We start from the raw sequence: 9,302 nt of genomic DNA, 5'->3' as shown, positions 1-9,302 counted from the left end.
AGGGCAACAGTTACATAGAGGCCTATACAGCCTTTTACGATGGATAGCATAAGTTGAAACGCGTTGAACGCCTTTGTAAACTCCGTTATCGCGTCTGGAAACCGGAATATGACATCTTGCAATCCTTCATCGCGTTTGTCACCGTCATTAATGATTCTTTAAACTCGAATATGATATTTGTAAACTTCATTATCGCCCTGTCAGATTGGAGGCCGGTTTGTTTTGGGTTTCATAGATGCAAATTGTGTACACATACATATATAGTCGACCATTCGAAAAAGACGTTACTGTTCACAAATTGTATCCACGCTGTGAATCAATTATTTTAAACGATTGAACGGTTCTATTGAATATCTGTTATGGAAATGGTATATTGTGGTATACACAAATCATAGCAGGGCCCATAGAAACGGAAATGTAAGATTTATTCTTACCAATCTAGTAAGCTTAGATGTGCTGCGGTGAAGGTAATTGCAAGTGAGAATTTCAGATTCCGTGATAAACAAGCTCAGCGAAGGAGAAACAGGATTAATTTGCCCACTGAGGAGTAGTGAGTTGGCCTTTTATTCCCCATTGAAACTGGAAAAGAAGTGTTAGAAAAGAATGACGCGTTGGAGGCACTGGTCCTGCTGGGTACATATGTGAAAACAAGCATGGTGTCAGCTCAAGACGATGAACAGCAACACTGCAACGACGGCATTTGATGAAATCAACAATCAACGAACAAACCTACCGCTTTCTGAATGAGCCCTCATTGTTCGAAGACGAGGCTAAGAAAGCTATTTATATTTTGTTCATTTTTGTGGTGATCTATGTATGAATTCCTAAAACCCACGCTTAAATGTTGCATACCATGCAAATAATCATGCAGGGCCTAGATTTAAAACATTTTCATACACAGTTCAAAACATTTTCAGAGGATCAGTTTATCTCAAACCACTGAAAAGCATTGTTACATTGTTGTATTGTTTCTTTGGCATGCAATTGAAAGTACACGTTTGAGGTTTGACTGTGGCCAAACAAATCGGGGATTTTGTGTTTTCATTGAAAAGGATTACACCATCAGAGCAGCGGTCCAATGCAGAGGAAGTAGTTTTGGCACGCAAGGAGTATGCCATTGAATTTTCAGCACTTCTCACCACGGTAGACTGTGAGAAGATAATATTCGTCGGAAAAATGGAGTATACGGTATGCATACGCTCATCCAAAACCAGCTCGACATCAGGGAGGGTTCCACACCTCCGGTACCGAAATATGCATATCCTATGCGCAATGAGTAGAGTGGGAATCGTCCACTATACAGCCTATAGACGACCGATTGATTTTAACGTTTTTGCCAATTTTATTAAGGAAATTAAAACGATTTTAAATTCAAAAAATATTCATTCCCGGATTATGGTTTTAGAAAACCAACATCTTACTCGAGGAATTGAAGTTCGTGAATGTTTTGAAGAAAGTGATAAAATAATGTACTTGCCACCTCATTCTCCATTCCTTCATCCTATGCATACTATGTTTAGTGAATGGAAAAAAATTATAACTAGGACATATTTGAATAACGAAGATAGCCTTATTGAAGCAATTGAAAATGCTTCACGCTTGATAACCAAACAGGACTGCGAAGGGTACGTTGCAAAAATGGTTGACAATATAACTAGATGCTTCAGAGAAGAATTTTTTATGGATTAACAGTAAATTATTATTTGCTTAATGAGCCTAATTTAAGATATCAGATGTAGGTAATAATGTAAATAAGAATAGTAAATTAATTTTCTTTTCTGGTTTTTATGTTACTATCGTGATTCCATTTTGAATTTTCAAGACTAAGATGTACGTGATAGCATATCGAAACTTTTACAATATCGAGATGTTCTTATGTAGCCTTTAAATTTAAATGTAAATGTGATATGCAACTAGTTCCAGTAAATGACCAGTGATTCATCAAATCATCCTTTGCATCCTTGCAGAATATAATAAAAACTATAGTTTGGTCGAAATAGCAAACCTCAAACGTGTACTTTCAATTGCATGCCAAAGAAACAATACAACCATGTAACAATGCTTTTCAGTGGTTTGAGATAAACTGATCCTCTGAAAATGTTTTGAACTGTGTATGAAAATGTTTTAAATCTAGGCCCTGCATGATTATTTGCATGGTATGCAACATTTAAGCGTGGGTTTTAGGAATTCATACATAGATCACCACAAAAATGAACAAAATATAAATAGCTTTCTTAGCCTCGTCTTCAAACAATGAGGGCTCATTCAGAAAGCGGTAGGTTTGTTCGTTGATTGTTGATTTCATCAAATGCCGTCGTTGCAGTGTTGCTGTTCATCGTCTTGAGCTGACACCATGCTTGTTTTCACATATGTACCCAGCAGGACCAGTGCCTCCAACGCGTCATTCTTTTCTAACACTTCTTTTCCAGTTTCAATGGGGAATAAAAGGCCAACTCACTACTCCTCAGTGGGCAAATTAATCCTGTTTCTCCTTCGCTGAGCTTGTTTATCACGGAATCTGAAATTCTCACTTGCAATTACCTTCACCGCAGCACATCTAAGCTTACTAGATTGGTAAGAATAAATCTTACATTTCCGTTTCTATGGGCCCTGCTATGATTTGTGTATACCACAATATACCATTTCCATAACAGATATTCAATAGAACCGTTCAATCGTTTAAAATAATTGATTCACAGCGTGGATACAATTTGTGAACAGTAACGTCTTTTTCGAATGGTCGACTATATATGTATGTGTACACAATTTGCATCTATGAAACCCAAAACAAACCGGCCTCCAATCTGATAGGGCGATAATGAAGTTTACAAATATCATATTCGAGTTTAAAGAATCATTAATGACGGTGACAAACGCGATGAAGGATTGCAAGATGTCATATTCCGGTTTCCAGACGCGATAACGGAGTTTACAAAGGCGTTCAACGCGTTTCAACTTATGCTATCCATCGTAAAAGGCTGTAAAGCTGTGCGGGAGAGAACAACCATTGATCAGCACGTCGCCAGGGCTTTCCGAACAGGCGAACGGTCGATGTCACTGTTTCTTAAGCCGAATGTCGACTGTGAGAGCGTGCGAGGTAGGAGTGAGAGCGTGGTAGGAGTGGCGCGCCTCCTGGTGGATAAACAGCCGGCAGCACTCATAGGAATCGACATGCTGGCCACCGCAGAGGACGTGGCAGCAGCGATCAAGCGGCAGGCGGGTCTAACGGTGCCAGCTGACGCGGTGCGCCTTTGGTGCAGCTACGATGGTATGCAGAAGGCACACGTCAAGCTGCCGCGCGGCCAGTGCCAAATGCTGGACGGCATGAAAATCCCCATCGGCAACACCCGGTGCGTCGTGCAGGCGGTCGCCTCAGTTCTAGCAAGTTAGCAGCTGTGCTACCGCTGCTTCGGGAATGGGTACCGTTCGCGGGAGTGTACCGGCCCTCGACTTTCGTTGCGGGGCCAAGCAGCACAAGGCGAAAGAGTGCAGCTCGAGCCCTAAATGCCTTGAGCATGTAACGGGGTCACCGGCCTGTAGCGAAAACAGCCAGTCATCGTGCTCCCGTCAGTTTCGACCTCAGTTAGCGGACGTGGCGCTGAGTTGAATGTTCTGCAGGTCAACTTAGCGCGCAGCAGAGTAGCGCAGGATTTGATGCTCCAGACCGCTCGGGAGCAGAAGATCGACGTCGTGCTGGCATCCGAAGTCTATCGCGTTCCCACGAACAACGGGAACTGGGCAGTGGACGCAACGATGAAGGTTGCAGTGATAGCCACCGGAGCTTTGCCAATTCAGCGAGTGTGGGCGAGCAGGGAAGGAATGGCGAGCAGGAAAGTGCCGGAAGAGCTACATTCAGCGCATTTCGCAACGACTCGCACTAAATCGCTTGCTCGGGGTTACTGCTGGTGGCCTGGAATGGACCAGGAGATAGAACGAATGGTAGCAAACTGTACGGACTGCCAGTCGGTCCAACCTGAACCGACTAAGGCGAATCTTCATTGCTGGGAGACACCAAGTGCGCCATTCTAACGTGTTTATGTGGATTTCGCAGGTCATCGCATTTATGGACAAATATTTTTTCGTTGATGCTTTCAGTAAATGGCCGGAGGTTAAGATTTGCCAATCTATCACGGCTGAACATACTGTAAACATGTGCCGTGAGCTGTTCAGTACATTTGGAATTCCATCAGATATAGTGAGCGGTCATGGCGTTCAGTTTACTTTAGTACTGTTAAAAGAATTCCTCAAGATGAACGGCGTGGTACATAAAATGGGTGCACCGTATCATCCAGCTACAAATGGCCAAGCAGAGCGATATGTGCAAACTATTAAAAACAAGTTAAACGCTGTGAACTGTCCCAAACCACAGATCCACCCTGAGCTGTGCAATATATTGCTGACCTACCGCAAAACAATACACACGGCGACGGGAAAATCGCCATCCATGCTGGTACTCGGAAGACAAATCCGATCGCGATTGGACCTAATGCTACCTACATCGGATAAGTCTAATAAGGAGAGTATGGAAGGGCGACAATTTCAGGTCGGAGATCGTATGCGAGTACGAGATTTCCAATCCCATGAGAAATGGAAATTCGGAAGAATTGCAGAGAGAGTGGGGAAGTTAAGGTACAATGTGCGACTAGACGATGGACGTGCGGCGACATTTCTATCCGCTAGTTGGGTCGCACATCAAACGACGATGAGCCAGCTGTTGTTGTGGAAACACGACTTCAGTCGATCACGCGCGGCAACTAGTGGAAAGCTAGGGAACTACCGAGCACTATAAAAGCGCGAAGTGGATTGCGCCTGACAAACACACACTCGTCCAACACGTCTATTAAAAACTATTCAAAAAGGTGAGCGGCATAGAGTGCAGTGGAAACTCCGTTATAAAAGGCACGAGCGGAAAACGCGTCTTTTGAGTTTCGCCCCACACGGTACCCCGCGACGAAGTGTACGTTCGACTTATTTCCGCGAATCACCCCACACCGTCTGAGCTCACGTTTACCAGAAATTCTTTCGAACTACGAACAACGAGAGCAACGAAGTCCGGCGCGAAAAAACATCGTCCCACCGACACCTCCGGCCGAAGACACGGGTTCCGAAGAAATGGACCCCACGCTCATGGAGGGTGACCTTGGGCCCAGGTCAGCTGCGAGCACCCACGTGGAAGCAATGCACCATCTGCGCTTACCTCCGCCACAGATGGACGTCAGGGACCTCAGTTCATTTTTCTGGGCGTTAGAGCACTGGTTTGCGGCGACCGGCATTCAGAGGTGCGTTCGTTGTTGGAGGACTCCCCCAAGACTGACCGGTATGCGTTTGTAAAACGGACCCTAACCTATCACTTCGAGGAGTCCCAGCGCTCCCGACTACACCGTTTACTAGCGACAATGGAGCTCGGTGACCGCAAACCAACTCAGTTGCATGCGGAAATGCGACGCACAGCCAACAACGCGATGTCGGAGTAGATGCTGTTTGACCTTTGGATCGGTCGACTCTCGGCCCACGTGCAATCAGCAGCCATCGCAGCCAGCGGAAGCCCCACCGACAATTCCCCCGTAGCGGATGCCGTGATGGACTGCTTGGCCGCCCCGCAGCGGAACGACGCGTTTTACAGCGTATCCGAGATGCGGATGCCGAGCGAACAACGACGATTGGAACAACGTCGGCCTGTTTCCGATTCGTCTGGTTGGATGGGGCGCGAGATAAACGACCTTAGGCAGCAATTGCGAAACCTGAGGAGTGACATGCAACGTGGACGGAAAAATCACAGCGGTTCACGACAACGGGAAAGAACGCTCTCTAGAGCCCCGCCAACTGCTGACCAGATGTGCTACTACCACCGAAAGTTCGGGACCGCCGCTAGGACCTGTCGCCCACCGTGCCGTTTCAGACGTATCTGGGAGCGGCACATCGACCATATTTCAAAGGTGGGTGCTGACCTGCAAGGTACAGCGAAAAATACTGGTGCGAAGAGCGATCATCAGAGAGGTGACATCACAACAAACCCGGAAGAGGTGTTTCCATCTACTTCTTCGAAAACTTCTACTGCTACGACGAATGATGCCGAATAGACGGATGTCGGAACATTACCTGTGTCCGAGCGGGAAACCGACATCACTTCGGAGCAGATCAAGGGTTCGGACGGAGGGAACAGCCCCGAGCCGGAGCCCGACCGATCAGATGACTTGAGCGGAGAGCTGAAGGTACGATGCTCCAGAGAATTGATATAGATATGTGAACGGGGTATATACGAACTCAACACTCTTGTTTATGTCAGTTTTGACAGTTGGGAAGTAAAGGAGTTCATTCGAGAATTGTCACCACGTGATACGGTCAAGTCCTTGCAGATCCGAAGATAATAACTAAGAAGATGTAATAGGATCTAAGCTACAAAAGAAACTTATGAGGTGAAATTAGATAGTTCAATCGTTCAAATGTCGATAGTTCGACAGGAGGCAGTGCCTTATGGTTCTGAATCTAGAGAGCAACGTGGTGTGACTGCCGTACACAACGTTGAGGCCGCAATCGCCGTCGATACTGTGCAGCCTTATTTCTTCCGTGACATAGAGGGTGGAATTCGTGGGATATAGTACGGATGGCACTAGAGACCTCCAGGCATGGTTTGTGGAATTTGAGAAAGTAACAACATTAGCGCATTGGTCTGACGAGCAGAAGTATATAATGTGCCGAAAGGAACATCCCGGACGAGCCCCCAAATGCAAATGGATCTAAGCTACAAAAGTAACTTATGAGGTGAAATTAGATAGTTCAATCGTTTTATTCACAACTATATCGACGAACGTCCCGATTACAACTCGTTGGAATGTTAAAGATAGATTATCTTTAACGGGGCTCAAAGTGGACTGAAAATAGAAAACACGCAGCTTTTCTTGCCTTTGTGAAAACTCTGTTTTATTCTAACAGCAATAGTGTGCGGTGTTACGTTAAAAGTGGAAAACTGAGAGAATAATAACTGGTATTTCGCTGTGATTTATAGAGAAAGATCAGTGGACGTTCTCAAGTCTTATCATGGAATTACTCACTTCCGACTTGTCTGTTAAACTTCAAATTAATGATGCTAAAATTGAAAAGACATCGAATAATGGAAGTGAATCATCAAAAAAAACCTACAATCAGGGGAAATTCCTTACAAGTAGATCATTCGGGAGTAGATTTGAGAGATTCGAACAACATTGCTTTTAGTGGATTCATGGAATGTGACGCTTGGAAGCCTGAGGATGGGGTACCCTATATGGTGTGGATCCCAAGTACTCATTTGATGCTTTAAGCAAGCCGTAGACGTTACATATTAATCTGCACAGATGTTTGACGTCTACAGCCTTTCCTTAGCTATTTCCAACATCCCCGAGATATTCGGGATATCTCGAGGGATGTTTGACAGACGATGGGTACGAGAGAACAAAGGAAATCTGTAGACGTCAAAGATCTGCACGGATTAATATGTGACGTCTACAGCCAGCTTTACACGCTGAAGGACATATCTTTTTTTTTTTTTGTGGCACGACATCCCCTAGTGGAGGGTTCCAGATTCGAGATTCGATCCCACACCTGTGGTGTGGTGTTTCCTCGCGCTACCGCTGCGCCATGGGCACCCCCGAGGGATATATCTAAGCCTGAATATTATGTCAATTACTTTATTAATTAATGGATTGCTAGACTAAAACTTCCAACCAAATTTTGGATGGGATGAATGGATGAATTCGCAAGTATGAACGTATTGGGTAAGACGACAGTAGATGTTTTGAAAATGAACTTTTCTGATTACTTGATGTTTAATGCTGAATTGTTCGTCGTATGTCAACATCATGAGGTTGAACGGAAGATGGAATTTGAGCTTGATTTTATTGCCGAGGATAATTTGAATATTTTGAAATGGACCTAAACGATCAACATTGCCAAGTGTGCCATACATGAAATCATGATGGGGGATGAAAAATGGTTTGTTGATGTAACCAAGCCCAATAACAGAATACGAGTTAACCATATGTTTGGTTGGATGTCGATCGTGAGATCAGCTGTATGCACCGAGGTATCTTATGAGAATTTAAAGAATGCCGTTCATTCACCTGTGGCTTTATGTACCAAAATGATATCTACTAGATTGGAAGGGGCATCTAATGATGTAGTGAAATGTGTAGTGAGATCAGCCGAATATCTTCGTGGGCGTTCTGCTCTCTTGGTCGCCATTAAGTCCGAGAGTCCAACAAGGATAGTCGATTGGTTAAACTATCATATATACAACAACATACGTCAATATTGGAAAGTGGGTGTGACTGGGTTCGACCTTCGCATGGATAAATCTAAGGTACTTCAAATTACCTCTAAAGTTATACTTGGAAGAGAGTTGATGAACGTATATGCATAGCCTTGGGCGCACAACAGATTGATTGAGCTTGTACAGAAAGCTTCAAATCACATGAAGATAACCGTATTATCACGGTCTTGGATTCATGGAGGTATGAAATTGAACGTTGAAGGTTTCCAGCAACAGATGAACACTGTATTTCTGCGTAACTTGATAAATGTGTCTGAACTAGACAAATCGATAAAAGATGTAATCTATGATAATGCACGAGCTACCATCACACTTACAAACAGCTACACTAACTTTGATAACATTATAAGTATGTGCGGTCGCGTCCGTACCACCATAATTAACACTATGAAGCGGAAGAATACACTGATCGAGGCTTTTGTTAATGGATTTTGTTCACTGCGTAATGGGAATGTAAAGGGAGTTGAAGCTTTGATAGGTAAGAAAGTCATGTCTCAAATGTGTGTGGTAATTAAAGATCCGAATTATGAGTTAACTGCACGGCAGAAAGATATTAAGAGTGGAGTACGCCAGCAAGTGGCGTCATACGCTGGAGTGGCTGGATCAAAGAATATTTTGTTGTCATCAAAAGACATGTTATTGATTATTCCCGTTTTGCCTTTTGATATAAGCGCAATAATGTCAAAGGAAATAGATACTGAGGTGGTTACTCAATCGACCACGATTATCGAAGAAGAATTCTCAATTGATGAAATTGAAAGCTTTTATTAAAAAAGGTTTTTTATATAGATTGGGCACTGGCCAGAATATTATTATCATAAAGATCCCAAAAAGACGAGTGAGAAGAGTACGGGTAGAGGCTGAGGGCGTACTACGATAAATAAAATCCCCAGTAAAGTGATCCCGCTACGGCATCCGGAGCAGCAAAGGGGTTTATCGCAAACTCCGCCGACGAATTGAGGATCCTCCACGTATTCACTCACCTGGACCACCAGCA

Source organism: Anopheles ziemanni, chromosome 3, assembly GCF_943734765.1.
Source record: "Anopheles ziemanni chromosome 3, idAnoZiCoDA_A2_x.2, whole genome shotgun sequence".
In the NCBI taxonomy this organism is placed as follows: Eukaryota; Metazoa; Arthropoda; class Insecta; order Diptera; family Culicidae; genus Anopheles; species Anopheles ziemanni.
This window is presented reverse-complemented; position numbering follows the sequence as displayed.